General features: G+C 37.7%; 1 pseudogene across 1 annotated transcript; it reads right to left on the bottom strand.

Moving 5' to 3' along the window:
- Positions 1 to 5,034: 5,034 nt before the first annotated feature.
- On the bottom strand, positions 5,035 to 8,769 carry LOC120103679 (nudix hydrolase 12, mitochondrial-like; annotated as a pseudogene). The gene is made up of 6 exons (XR_015972710.2): positions 8,633 to 8,769; positions 8,435 to 8,534; positions 7,536 to 7,650; positions 7,356 to 7,439; positions 5,439 to 5,588; positions 5,035 to 5,338 (listed from the first exon to the last, which is right to left on the bottom strand). The product of XR_015972710.2 is annotated as a nudix hydrolase 12, mitochondrial-like (transcript).
- Between the last annotated feature and the right edge of the window lie 7,105 nt (positions 8,770 to 15,874).

Raw genomic sequence — 15,874 nt, 5'->3', positions numbered from 1 at the left:
TATTTTTTTTGAGTCATGTTGGTTTGCTTCTTACTCTGCTCCCATTTTTAGCTTAATCTTTCACTACCTTTTTTGAACATATCATCTTCTTGTATTTTCTAGGCTGATTCTTCATTGATTCTCATGGCCTTCACACTAGCTTCATTAATGTCTTCAACTTGGAGAAGTCTCAGCTCCTTTCAAATGTTCTTCTGAAGATCTATGACATACTTTATGAAGATCATATGATCATGGATAGAGATTCCCAATGAGAGATCTTGCCTGTGGAACCCGGTTGTATAGCCCTATATAACTTTTACCACAGGTACTGCAATTTAATCTATCATTTTTTTTCATAGTCGATTAGGTAGAACTGCTTCTTGATTAAGCCCTTGAACTTACTTCGCATCAAATTAGAGAATCATTGTTTCTTATATATGAACTGCGCCAGATAAAGGCATGATAGGAGTGCTTGAGGTAAAAAAAAGCTATCTTTTAGATACTAATATATCCATAGATAATAAAATATGCCTATAACTAGTCTCGCCAATTATATGGCCTCTCTGCATTGACAGTTCCATCATATAAATAAATCTTGACTCAAGCTTCAACTTTGAAAAGTTAAGAAAGAGATTTTGGGTACCCGCAAGTTGCTCATCCTTCTTACAAGATAGTAGATCCTCATCCCCATACATGAGAAACAACTTTGCCAAAGGTGTTGATGGTGTTTGTTAAAGGCATCATCAATAGAGATATGATTTTGGTGAATTGGGCAATCTTTTCTTCCAATTGCATGAGATATTTCTTCATCTCATCATCTATCGAGGTAGAACTAGTAGCCATTCTCGTCTTTATCCTTCAATGTACTTCAAGCACCAGTAGCCCATCTTCCATCTACTTATACCATTTGGACCATAAACTAAGGCTCTCTACTGATGTGGAGGACCAAAGCTCTGATACTAATTGGATCTAATTGGAGAGAAGAAAGTAATTTTTTCAACTCTCTCAGCTCAAATCTCAAAAAAAAATTTAGGCAAAAGTAAAAAAGATTGGTGAAAATGGAATCTAAGTCCCCCATTTCTTTAGTAATGAATAACAAACTAAGATACATAGTTTCTATTTATACTAATGAAGTCCACTATTGTATAATTTTGATCATATTTTTCTTCCAGTTCAAATAGGACACATCTTTTCCAAAACAGACATAACTAGTGAAAATAATTATAAAAAAAAATTTACAGGCGGTACATTTTTTCCAAAATTGGCATAATTAGTGAAAATAAATATTAAAAAAATAAAATCCTACAGGAGGTATCTTGATTTTTATATCAATTTTGTCTACAATTGTTCTGCCTAATTCTTTCCAAATTGAAAAATCTGCTTAGTCAAAATCCCTCTAGAAAAGAAAAGTTCTGGTTTGATTAGCTCATTTCGAGGTCTAAATGATGGAATTTTGTTCTAATCATGTGGTATGTCGTACTCTTTCAGAAATAGAGCCATATTGTAAAGCTTAAAAAGTTACTCAATTTCCAAAAAAAAAAAAAAACAAATTACCTCGTTTAAGCATCTTACGGGCATGTTATGGCCTCCAAAAATTTGAAACATAATTTGGCTTTCCGATGTGACAGATCTCGCTCCTGAACTCTATCTTATCGTGAACTCTATAGTAGCTAAACTGATCCATATTAAGTCTGATGATCTTCTTAGATCACTTATAAAACTTTTTTTAAGAATACTTTAAGGGTACCAATATCTAAATTAGGATCTTAAAAATGTACATCCAACTATATAAACCATAACCTACAATTTTACAAATCTTTGCAAATTGAAGTCTTGTTGCTAAAGAATCTAGATATCAGCCACTTGGTTGCACTCTCAACCAATACGAATGCAATTGAAATCATTAAGAGTCCACCAGGTCCCAAATATGGAGAAAATAGGGATGACTCATAGACTATAAGCACCTGTGCGAGTGTATACTTAGTTCTCTATTGTCTGCATTAGGTAGATCACGTGCACTTATACAGGACCAAGAAATTCAAATAATACCTTCTAGTTAGTTTTTTTGTGTAAAATTCTAAATTGTTACGAAGGGTATCAGAGCAGATCTTACCCATAGCCTACATAAACTAGAGGATGCTATTTATTTGAGTTGATTGTAGGCTAATTGTTATATTTGTGATTGAATTAGAATAGATTTATGATTGGATTTATGGCACTTGCAATTGAATTTGAATGGATTTAGACCCTTGTCCTAGCAAGAATGCCAAGGCTTAAATGGAGGAATATATAAGAACATACATGGGCATGTATTTAGTTCTGTATTTGCTATATACTGATAGATTTTAGATACTTATAAGGACCAAGAAACTCAAATAATATCTTCTGGCTACTATTTTTGGATGAGGTCCAAGGCTCCTAATATCAAGACGCGACCATCATTGTAGCCTCCAAAACTATTAATCATCGACTGGCATTATCAATCACCAATGAAACATCCTCATTGGATGTACGACAATCCTATGAACCGGTGAAAGATGAGGTGCGGAGGGGAGTAGTTGAAGATGCTACCTGGAGAGGCAGTGAAAGTGATGTTGTTTCAATGTTTTTGCAGGCCATTACACAGATGGCTTTAAGAAGATAGACTTTGGACATAATCAATGGCCATTAGCTGGATCATTGGAGATGCTTGTCTGCTCCCATTATAGCTTGTTGATAACTTTGAGTGAGAGATAGAGAGGCGTTTGGGTGCAGCAGCCCATCCATATAGCTATAGCTTCATGGACCCTCCAACCCGATGCTCTCCTTTTGTTTTTTCCAAAGATTTCATACTTTAATAATGGCTAAGAGAGGGATGGGACGACTAGTGTGCATAAGAGGGAGAACAAGGATGGAGTGCATAGACCGAAGGGCCAGCAGTTGTTCTTGAAATGCCAAATAATTTTAGATTTGATGCAAATAGTTTAATTAAATTCAAATCATATATATTTGTCGATAAAGTAAAATTTAGACTAAAATTTTTGGATTATTTTTACCATCTCTCTTATGCATGAATTTGCAAGTTTATTTGTATTAGTACCTCAATAATGTAACAACATGTTAATACCAATTACTTTAAAGAGTGGAGAGGTGGTTAGAAATGTTCAATATGATGCTCCAACAAAACTTGTGCTTCTTTCTGATTCTTCTTCTGTTGCAATGTGCTACTTTGATTTTGATAACGACAAATGCATCTAAATAATCACTAGCATGCCCAAATGTTGGATGGTTTGGTTGATAGGGACACCTTTGTCGAGAGAAAATGCTTGTTGTGATGATTATGTCCTTTTAGAAGCTTTTTTTTTAATTTCTTTGTCAATGGAAGGAAGGTTTTGATCCACCCAAATTTCATCAAGATAACAAAACTATTATGAAGAAAGACTACAAAGAACAAGAGAAGGTGGGAGAGAGGGAGGAAGCAAACTTCCTAAAAATCATAAAGAAGTAGAAATAGAACAAAAAAATTATCTAGATTATTGAAGATTCTCAAACTAATCATATTTTTTTTTTCTTAGCTATTCATTTTTTGAACTAGCCTCAAATAATCAAAGTGCACTGGGAATTATTTAATTCTTCATGAACAGCTAACAGCAACAAACAAATAATGGTGTTTTTTCTGTTATTTATTGCTCTTGCAAAGTAAACATATATTAGTATCAATACAATTATATCGATATTTTGTTCTTTTTAGGTTTTTAATCGAGTAAGTTCCCCCTAATATTGAAAGCTACCATGGATTCCCAATGACAGCCATTGGATTGATCAAAATGTTATAAAGATCAGGATATACATGCTACAATGAAAACCAACATGGATTCGCAAGGGCATACATAGTACATTGAAAATCAGTATGGATTCCCTATTACAGCCATTGAATCGACCAAAATATTGTCAGAATCAGGCCATACATACATACTACATTGAAAACCAGAATGGATTCCCAATTACAGCCATTGTATCGATCAAAATGTTGTCATGATCAGAACATGCATACTACATTGAAAACTGGCATGAGTTCCCAATACAGTCATTGGATCGATCAAAATGTTGTATGCATTGAAAACTGGCATGAGATCGATCAAAATGTTGTCAACCAGCAACATTTTGAAAACCAGCAACATTTTGTCAGGATCAGGACATGCATACTACATTGAAAACCAGCATGGATTCTCAAGTAGAGCCTAGAGCCATTGGATTGATCAAAATGTTGTCAGGATTAGGACATACATACATAAATACATACTACATTGAAAACCGACATGGATTCTCAATGATATACATACTACATTGAAAACCAGCATGGATTCCCAATTCAGCCATTGGATCAATCAAAATATAACCAAGATTAGGGCATACATACTATATTGAAAACCAACATGGATTCCTAGTGACCTACATACTACATTGAAAACCAGCATGGATTCTCAATTAGAGCCATTGGATCGAACAAAACATTGTCAGGATTAGGACATACATATATAAGTACATACTACATTGAAAACCAGCTTGGATTCTCTCAATGACATACATACCACATTGAAAACCAGCATGGATTCCCAATTCAACCATTGAATCGATTAAAATATTGTCAGGATCAAGACATACATACTACATTGAAAACCAACATGGATTCATGATGGCATATATACTACATTGAAAACCAGCATGGATTCTCAATTAGAGCCATTGGATCGATCAAAATGTTGTCAAGATCAAGTCATACATATATACATACCACATTGAAAACCAACATGGTTTCTCAACGGCATACATGCCATTTTGGAAGCAGCATGGGTTTCCAATTCAGCCATTAGATCGATCAAAACATTGACATACATACATACCTAATCAAAAACCAGCATGGATTCTCAATGACAACCATTGGATCGATCAAAATGTTATCAGGATCAGGACTTGCCCTGCCAGTGGACCGATGCCAATTGAAAGAATGCCTGTAATTGGGACTCCACTCAAATAGTTTTTGATGCAAACTAAACTAGCCCTGCTTTCACTACGAACCAGTAGAACAAGCAACTCCATTAGTGTCACAATACACATCCAAGCCCCACCTCCTCTGATTAAAGAATGAGAGGAAGAGCATAAGACTGGTTTATCAAATCTCAGATCGTCAAAGCTGTGGCCAGAAACCATCAGCATAATGCCAAGGCATGCTCAACTGCCGTAGGCTTCACAATGACGAAGCTGGGTGGCCAGGTGCTTTAGAGGTGACATAGTTTTGCCTGATAAGTTGTATAAATGAATTAAGAGCATCACGCATCCACTCATACCGACAAAGTTTGAATGCATCCCTCACGGATACCTGGTCAAAGAAGAGTAATGTTAGAAAGAGGGAGCTGGGAGCTCTCAAACAATGTAGTTGGTTCGTGTACTATAGAAAAGGAGTACAATTAGATACGGACCCATTTCCTTTCGTGGCTCGCCTGCTCTGGCCAGCACTGTAGCTCTTCGGTAACCTCCAAGGCAAACATGTAACCTTTGCAAGTTCCTTCAAGGCTGCAACTATTCTGTCTGTTCTTGCTTCTAAAAGTCCATATACCCAGTGATTTTTCCTGAAGACCAAAACAGATAACGATCATCACAACACTTGGACTAATGGTGAAGAAATCGGAATTTTTATGTCAAGCACAACTGTTGTTAGCAGTTATTAAGCACGAGAGAAACAGTCGCTTAAACCCTTTTTGGAGGAAAAATTGGGCAAATCCCAATCTATTCATGAAGGGCACTTAAACCTTTTTAACCAGATAAATCTTTCGAAGGGAGTAAAAAGATAGAGCCTTTCCAAAAGATAAATAAGCATGAGATAGAATGTCCTCAAAATTTTGGTTGAACGTTAACAGTGATGGTTTTCTCAGCATGCAGAAGATAAATTAATCACCTTGATCGTAGAACCATTTTTTGGATATCAATAAAAAAAATTCAGAAAGGGGAGCAATTGCAGATAGGAAGCCCCGGAAATCAGAAAGCAAATGCTATGAAGGACAACACTATGACTCTGTAGGAATCCTTTTCGTCTCAGTTACCAAACATGCTACCTACGTTCTAAAGTAAAAAAATTAAAGGAGACAATGGAAATGTTTCTCCTTTTTACCTTCTTGTCCCCTCATTGTGTAATCCAGACTCAAGTCCATAGCATTCTTACATATCCGCGTTTTAATAAGAGATATCACTGAGAACTAGCAACAAGCCAAAAATTATCACTTGACCTTGCTGACAGCTAGGTTTAAAGCATGATATGTTAACAACAATAACCAAAGCGCGAACGATTAAACCAACATGAACTACATCTCTTTAAATACTAAGATATGCTTCTCCCATTTTTGATCTTACACAATGCTTTAAGAAGTGAAGCACTGAAGTCTAAAAAAGCAGAACTATTTTCACAAAACTGTAAACCTGAGCGGTTAACTTGCACAAGTTATGAGAACATCATCACCAACAGACAGGCCACTATGAGTTGGCAAGCGGCAAACATATCACATGCGTATTAGCCGGGTAAGGTGGCAGACCAATCATATTAAATTCACTTAAGACATGATGCCTTACAAAAAAAATGCTTGAGAAATGGGTGGTTGAAAATGAAAGCAATATAACAACCTTAATATACAAGTGATGAGCACCACAAGGTTGACAAGCATGTTAAATGTGTTAAACTAAACGTTTGGCTTTCATAATGAATACACAGTATTCAGACAAGTTTTCTGGATGTCAATCCTGCCAGTGGGGAAGATTACTGTCATATTTTTCTTAAAACAAAAATTCCCAAATGAGATTCTAGATGTAAAAACTATATGCAACAGTGAAGCAACTGATCAGATATTTCATAGTATCATTTGCTATAAGGCTCTCTTACTGTTTGCATGAATACAGAGGAATAATAAAACTCATTTTATAAATGTGAATTTGCAATTAAAACCATATCAAGTGATATTTAAATTTTAGAACTATGATCTTTTAAGTGTTATTTTTGTATTTTACATATTTTACAGTATATGGAACAACCTTCACGCACAGTATTCTATTAACCCTTGGCATGACACTTTAGACTTTTCCATGATAAGTTTTACTTTTGACCAATTGAGGTCGAGGATTCACTTCATCAGGACCATCATTCATTTAGATACAAAGCATTTACTTAGCTATCTGATTTTTTTATTTCTCTTGGTTGTTAGGAAATCAAAATCCTCATGGTACATGCAACTCAGGCATGTTTTCTTATGCAAATAGGAAAAGAAATTCAACTAGAAAAAGCTCCAGTAACTCTAACAAAACCGATCATCCCATGTCATCAAACAATAGATGTAAGATCAAATACCAACATTTATAATTCCCCTGACACCTGCTTCCTCCAGGGCTTCGCGACATGCTGCATCATGTACAGTCTCGTCATTCTCCCATCCACCCTGACGGCCAAAAGATCATCAACTCTAGAACAAACTTAGAGAAAATGAAAAACTTCCAAATCAAACATCCAGAACCAAACGGCACAGCAGTCACACCTTTGGGAAGACAAGATCAACTCGATTTGGTGAAGAAATCATGAGGACTTCCAGACAATCTATCAAATCGTCGCTGTGATTCTCTGTGTTCGCCTTTTGCTTATAGGGAATGCATCTGCTTTCACCACATGAACAAAATGTAAGAAAATGAATGAGAAAGTTAATTTTTGGACAGTTATTCTAGAAAAGGCAAAAAGCACTATCAAGTTTTTTTCTAAAGCTTAGATTGGCAATTTACGTGTTATAGATCTACACTTTATAACATCTTTCACCTGACGTACAACTAAAAAAAGATATATCGTATCCTTGCTATAGTCAATAGATCAAGAATGTCTATTTGATTGCAGATACTTGGTGCCACTGGTTTAGATCGAAGACACCATTAATTTTCTTAGGCATCAAGCTATTCTTTCCTGCACCAATATCCTAAGTTGCATCTGGTTAGATATGAGCAGGGCTGAAAAATTCCTTACAACACAGCACACATATGGATCTGTCCCAAAAATTTACTCATGAAACACCCTAAAGAGAAAGTAGGAAGGACCACAACATGTCAAAAGCAAACAAGAGGTCCTTAGCTTTTGAATTATTGCTACCTCTACTGTGGCTTATGCAGTCTGCTGTGCAGGCTTCACATGCCAACACATCAGGAGATAAGAATTTACAACATAAGCTTGTCTGGTAAATTTCTAGCATCACCATTTACATCATACCCATCTGGTTATTTTCGGAATTCTACTGTGCAATCATCAAATGGAGATGCAAATATCCACTTCTCCTGTCTTCAGATATTAGCCCGATGGGTTCATAGACATCAAATGCAAAGCAAGATACTGCGATAAAAATCCAATAAAAATTAAGAGTTTGAAGGAATAAACAAAGGTTGAAAAGCATAATACCCAGCAACAAGCCGGAAATGATCTTGGTAACGCTGCCGGTGGCGCCCCGTCCGAGCTAGCACAACCGACGACATACTCTTGCGACAAAAAAAGCTGCGAACTTTAGAGAAGCAAAGCAGCAAACGGATAGAAAGATATGAGAAGAGACTAAAAGATCACGAATCCTAGTATAATAACGAGAGAGAAGCTCTGTTTCACCTGAGTTATCACCAACTCTCGAATTCCAGAAAGAGAGCAACAACCTCTCATGATCTCCACCCCACAATCCTGAGCCCCATTCCCTCTTGGAAACCAACCAAACGCTCTCTTTCCTCAAAAAGATCACACCTTTCTCCTTTTAAACGGCATTCCAAGTAAAGAAGAGAACAGAGAGAGCGAGAGAGAAGCAGAGAGATTGGCGAATCACAAATCTCAAGCAAAGGCGAGAGAGAGAGAGAAAGAAAATAGAGAAGAGACGGCTTCCTTAAGCCGACGACCGCGCTTCCGGCGAATTTAATGCTTCTCGAGTCAATGGAACCACCCGGAGCTCCTCCCCACTTCCCGAATAAAAAACCGAACTTTGTATTAAATTCGGAAGCCCAAACCCAAACCCAAACACCGACAAAGCGAGGAGACCCCGAGGAGTGGGAGAAGATGGAAACGGAATCGGAGCCAAAGAAGGGAAGACTTGGATTATATGGCAACAACCCACAATTGGGCAGTCGGATCCTTCACAGAAGCCGTGGCTCCATCGCCCTCAACCTCAAGACACGCACACAGAAATTTCCGGCGGGACCAATTCAACTCTCACCAAGCGAAGGCCGAAGGGGGGAATAAGTTATTATTTGGGATAATTTTTTTTCCCCTTTCTTCGTTTGGTTCGATGATGATTAGGGAGATGGAGAGAGTTTCCATACCATTATTATACTTCCCGATCTCTGATTTTTCCACATATTTTATCCGTTTACAACTTTCTTGCATATATAACCCTAACATGTACTGTATTCATGTATTAACTTCCAATGATCATTTTTTACATATCAATCCCTTTTGACCATGTAGGGATTGCAATGACCCTTCAGTTAGGTATAAAGGATGGATTGGTGAAAGAATCAATAGAAGAGGAAGAATGGATGAGGGAGAGGATAGATGGATCAAAGAAGGATAGATCCACCTATATGTTTGGTTCAAAATATGGAAGTATTGGTGGGAATGATTTACTTTTATGTTTGGTATAATATAAATAAAAACATAAGAGATGATAATTGTATGACATTTTTACTAAAGTATTTTTTGTTAAAAAAAAGATAGGATAGGACTCTTGTTTTTTTATCAAAAAAGTAATTAAAAATTTTTTGTCAATATAGAAATCTACCCTTCATATGCTCCATCTATCCAATTTGGAATGATGCAAATTGGTGAGCCAGGATGGATGGACAATCCTTTTTTTTTATCCATCATTTCTAAATTTTTTTTGAATCCGATCATAGATTCATAGATTGGGGGGGGGGGGGGGGGGAAGCCATCTATCCTTTCAAGCTTATCCATCCTCTCTCTCATGACCCCAACCATATATAGGGGTCATGCTGAAAAAAGTGGCTTTCTATATTATACAAATAGGATCTATCTTTTTTATTTTTATAGCATGGATCTTCTGCTCTTTTATCAATTCTTTAATTATTTACTCCCTTTCCGACTACCATTTTGCATGGCAAAATTCTCATCTTTGATATTTATTTATCTTACTTGATGCATTAATTTTGGTTTAGATTTCTACATCAAGGATATAGTAAAACTATCTTATTTTATTTTTTTTACTTATACAAATTCAGAATTTTTATTTTTCTAATATTATTTTGTTCGTAACAGGGCTTTCTATAAAACAATGTTATTTACAAATAACTATTTATTAATGAAACATCGTGGAAAATATGCAATGAGCATATTTTTTTAAAATTGAGCAAGTTTAGCTTGTTGAGTATCTCATTCAGATTAGAAACAAATCGAACTTCTATCTAGGTTTCTAAAGAGTCTGGCTTAAACAAGTTGGGCCAACAAAGGAATCCAAAGTTCTTCTTGGGCAATGATAAATTGACAATGACTCGAAACTCAATAGATAGCTAAGGTTCTTATTATGGGATGAAATCTAATATTAAAACATGTATGTCTGTAAGCACAGCTCAAACTTTAATATACCTCTCCAACATAACAGTTCAAGCTAAAACAGTGCCAAGCTTTGCTCGGCCAGGCTTAACTCATTCACAGCGCCAAGTCTGGAAATTTTGAGGGTCAAGATGCAAATATTGAGAAATAAAAAATTTATATGTAAGTTCAGTGGATTGGAGTGGTTCTTTTGTAAAAATTCCAATAGCCTGATTAAAATAATAATTGATTTATTTTATACTGACACTAAATTTCTCCGCGTCAACGGTTCCCATCTCGGAGACTCGGACTGGTCGCTCATATTCTCCTTGGGAGGGTAGTTTGGTATTTCATAAGGGGTATTTTGGCAAATGTGTTAACATAGATGGTCCTCTTGGAGGTAGCAATCAGGTTGGTCTCCAACGTATAGAAGCCGGTGGTAACCCGAATCTAACCTAGTAATTAAATATATAGAAAAATTCAAATTCAAATCCGACCTATATATTAAATATAATCAATTTATTGAACAAATCATAAATAAGTAGATTTTTAACAAATTAAATAGATTTAAACAAGATAAACTGATTAAGTGGGTTGGATTAAATATGACAGAAGCTAGTTAAGTAGATTTTAAACAGGTTAAATAGGTCTGAAACAGGTTAAATAGATTGGGTCATTACCTAATCAAATTATTAAACGAGTCAAATGGGTTAAACGAGTTAAATGAGTCAAAGGTCTAAACCTACATCCAACCCATTTAATAAATAGCTTAAGACAGGCTGACTATTTATGATCCAAACCTATTTATATCAAATCCAAACCTGTTAAAAGCGGATTGTTTGTAGATCAAGCTGATAAATCGGTTCATAAATTGTCATCCTTAGTCCCACTTGGCCCAAGCCTGATTGGAGTCTCATAGCAATTGTTATAGTCTGCATCATGGTCTCGTGCAATGATTGGGGCTCCGCTGCCATTAGATTATCCTTTCACTTTATGTTCCAACGGTTGATGTTCTTCTAAAACATATTTGGCTGTTTTGGCGACAAGAATAATGGTCAGATGGTGCCTAGAATCAGATAGAAGCAACAAATTAGAAGCCATAAATAAACATAGATATGATGTTGACATGTATTCTAAGTCTATTTATCTAATAATAAATAGTCTATTATTATTTTTATCCTTAATTTCCTTTCAAGAAATTGATTAATCTCTCTCTCTCTACCCAAATACTTTAAAGTAATTATATGATGGTTATGACTACTAACAAATAAATACATGTTGCTGCCAATGATCCCAGGATGCTGACACGAACGGCCTCTATGGATCTATGAGGCTACAAACAGGGATCAGAGAGCTTGCCGGATTGGTTTCGGTTGGCTCTCTCATGCTTAAGTCAGAGAAGGTTTTTTAGTAAAAAATAAGGAAGAAGCAAGTGGATGATGCTGGTAAGAAATCAAAAGATCAGGGAATAGAGCATCTACCTTTTTAGAGAGTTTTCAAGCCTATTTATAGTTAAGATTCCAAATCTTTGGCGAATCATATCTCAACAAATTTGGAATTGTGCTGTAACAACCTGCTGACGTGGTGTAATATAACCCTAGAATATACAGTAACTACCTGGCACGTGACAGAATTGCCAGGACCTTATACGCATTTGGGCAAGGGAGTTGACCTGCATTTGGCATGAGGAGGTTTTGCTCTGTTTGGATTGGTTGCCAAGGTCACCGAGCTGAGCTGAGAGACTTCAACTAGAAAGATTGTTAGCTTCTGGTCTGTTTGTCCCAGCTTTGAGTTCAGCTTAGGGGTCCTAACCAGAATACATTGTAGAAAATTTGAGTGCATCCGAATTGCTATATAGGTCATGATTTGGACAAATTTGACCGTGCCACATCATCTTGATCATTGATTGCCACAACACTGTCCCCTTCCAACTTCCAAGTCCAAAGTGTCTTCCTCGGTTTGAGTGAAGGAAGTCCCCATTTGTGCTAGACTCTATGCCACTTTAAGGAGGAAATTAACTCTTAGGCGGTGGTCCCCCGAAGGACGAGTCCTGACTTTTGGTCTTCCGAGAGAATGTTGACCATAAGGAGCAAAGAGGATGCAACATGCGTCCACTGAACTTGTCAGGGAGATGATCAGATAGATTTATCTGAGCCATCCGAGACTCTATAAAAAGAGGGAGATAGCCTCTACAAATCCATCACTTCTGGAGAGGTTCTGAGTGTCCATTTTGTTTCTCTAATAGATTCTTGCAGATCCAGCCTGCCGAATCGCCTAAAATCATACTTGGGTGTTGGTTCTGTAACTGCTCCTCCTTCCTTTCCTTTGAATATATGAGCCCAATTGTTGATCTTCTTTTCTCTTCCTTGCAGAATAGAATCTCCACAACAAAGATGTCTTCAACATTGCATGGAGATGCTTCAGTGGGCCTTACGAGAGGCCAGGAAGAAAGCGACTGAAGCGAAAGCCAAACTAGGTCCCTCAAGAGAATGCTAGTAGTCAAGAAGGATTGACCAAAGCGGCCCATCTTGAGGCAGCTGTGGCAGAAGACGAATTGAAAATCGGTCGGTTTTAGGTCGTCCAGGCTGAGAAAAAAGCTTCCCAAGCCATAGAGAAGTTCAAGGTGTCAAGGAGCTGCCTTACGTGGTTCACCCTCACTACGATTGAATCCTTCATAAAGGGCTTTGATGAATGTAGAAGTCAGGTGTCGAGGCTCTTCCCCTAGGCTGACCTCAATGGCTTCAACCTAGCTACAAATAGTAGCACCGAGTTTGAAGAGCAAGACAACAATAGCGAAGCAGAGGAACCATCGAGCCTCAGGCAATAGGCTTCTACAGGCCTTTCTTTTGTGCTTCTCGACACCACCTCATAAGTGCAGGATGAGATAAAGGATGGTCTCCTAAGCTAGGTGACCTTGCTGGAGTCATCAATCTTGCAAAATTGGAGCTTGGCCAAGCCTAAACTTCTTTTGTAATGGAGTAGTCTAGTTTGGTCTTTCACATGCTATATAATCACATGTTGTTAATGAAATAAAATTATCTTCAAGCATTTTCTTGTTATCTGAATGCTTGCTCAAGGTCATCTTAAGGATGCCGAGATGGGCCATACCAAGCTAGAGATGTATAAGTTTTCGAGATCGGCTGAATAAAAGCAGATGATAAAAATGTCAAGATAAAGTCGTAATCAACTCAAATGCTTGAGATCAGCTGAATGATATCATTATGATGCCTTGAGAGCCTAGTCGAGATGGAAAGAAGACCATGAGAAAATACTAAGATGAGATCACAGTAGAATAGGTTGAGATGAAATAAATCCAAGAATTCCATAGGAACTAATTGGAATGTTGATAATGCCTCCAGAGCCAGACTGAAATATAAATAGAATTCTATAAAAGAAGAACCATCATGATTGAAGAGATAAATTAGAATACATTCCATGTACATATATTAGATAGTGAAAACCCAAATTCCATAAAATGCCCAAGATCGGCGAGAATACTATTAGCATATACAAGAAGTATTGAGATCGCCTTATTGGAATATTATATAGTCCATCTCAAGCCTTTGAGCCTTGAGAGAGAAATTTAACTAAGGATGAGCTAGTGGCCAGACGGGCCTCCTCGGTCTTCAGTAGGCCAAGTAGGCCTTACTACATTGTACCTATTCGAGGTTGAGATCGGAGTCATTGAACCATGGCAGGCCAAGTGGGCCTTGTGCTATTGTACCCATCCTAGTTCAATTCCGAAGTCATCAAACCTTAGTGGGACAAGTGGACCTTTCTCCATTGTACCAATCCGAGGTTGAGACGAGAGTCATCAAACCTCAATGAGCCAAATGGGTCTTTTTCGCGAACACGTTAAGTGATTAGGCCGAAAGTACCTCCTAGATCGAGCATCTTCGCCTTCAAGGTCAGTAGCTTCTATAAAATGATACGACCTACAATACTTCAATCTCTCTAGAGGGAAATTTAAATATATTTCCATCGATGGTTAGTGACAAGAAGTACAAAAATTCAAAATTATGAATCTCACTTATTGCACACCCAACATTATCAGGGTAAGAGCTTCTTGAGCTCGGTTGTGTCTCTTTAGGGAACTGGTTCTTCAGCTCGCACAACCTACTTGCAGGTTGAAGGGCTGGATCTTTTAGTGATGAGACCTCTAGAGATAGCGGCAGTCACCTCGGCAAGTGGGTGGTCCTCATCTTGCCTTTTGGAGGTTCTTCCATCCTCGCTAACTTTCCTTTAATCCATGTATAGGCTGAGATGCCCTTGTCAAATGAGGATCTCGATCTTCTCTTTTAGTTGCATACGCTTCTCTATATCGTGCCCATAATCTTTATGAAATTGGCAGTACTTGCATGTGTCCCTCTTCTCAACAGGAGTTTTTATCTTCTGGGGCCAACATCGATAGCCTCGATCTTGGATCTCTATCAAGATTTGGCTTCTCAAGGAAATAAGAAGAGCATATTTTTGTCACCCTTTCTCAATGCTTCCTTCCGGGTAGCGATGGTCTTCTCAGTGTTGATGTACTTGTGTACTCGAAGTAAGAGCTTAGCCAAGTGCTTTGAGGGCTTTGAGTGAGAAGCTTAAGTGTGAGTTCATCAGCCTGTTCATCACTGCGGCTTGGAGTGATCTAACTTGCACACCCTCAATGCCTTAGCACTAAATCGGCATATGTAGTTGCGGAGGGGCTCATCTTCCCTCTATTTGATAGTGAACAGAAAAGCAAAGGCTTTCCTCCATCTTCTATTGCCGATGAAGTGGCTGACGAACTAGCAACTGAGCTAGTTAAAGGAGCGAATTGAGCCTGGTCGAGGTTTGAGTATCAGAGTCGAGACACCTTTCTAAGCATAGCCAAAAAAGCTCAGCACATTATGGATTTCGAAGCTCGTTGCAGCAATATGAGATCTTTGAAGCTCTCAAGATAGTCTATCGGATCTGTGGTACCATCATAGAGCTTGAAATGAGGTATTTTGAACTCCTTAATCAAGGCTTCTCTATAATGTCTTTGCTGAAGGAAGGCCCCATCATCTCAAAATCCTCCCTTGCTTTAGTCTTCCATCCTTGCAAGACCTTAATCTGATTGCTCATCTCCTTCATCTTGTGATCAAGGTCAATCTCCCTTCTAGAGACTCTTCCTAGCAGATGCAAAGAGAGACTACCAAAGTTGGAACAAGCTCTAGAGGGAGAAGGGGAGAAACCTCACTTTTTTCCCCCACCCAAGACCTTTAGAATGATGATGGTTGTTGCCTTGAGCTAGATTGTCCCGATGGTCCGCTTGGCTAACTAAGGGAGGGATGACTCATTGTTGCAGATCTT

The sequence above is a fragment of the Phoenix dactylifera genome, chromosome 13 (assembly GCF_051530095.1).
Source record: "Phoenix dactylifera cultivar Ajwa chromosome 13, Ajwa_hap1_PhDact_Kaust_v1.1, whole genome shotgun sequence".
Lineage (NCBI taxonomy): Eukaryota > Viridiplantae > Streptophyta > Magnoliopsida > Arecales > Arecaceae > Phoenix > Phoenix dactylifera.
The sequence above is the reverse complement of the archived record's forward strand: the minus strand, read 5'-3'. Positions and strand labels throughout refer to the sequence as shown.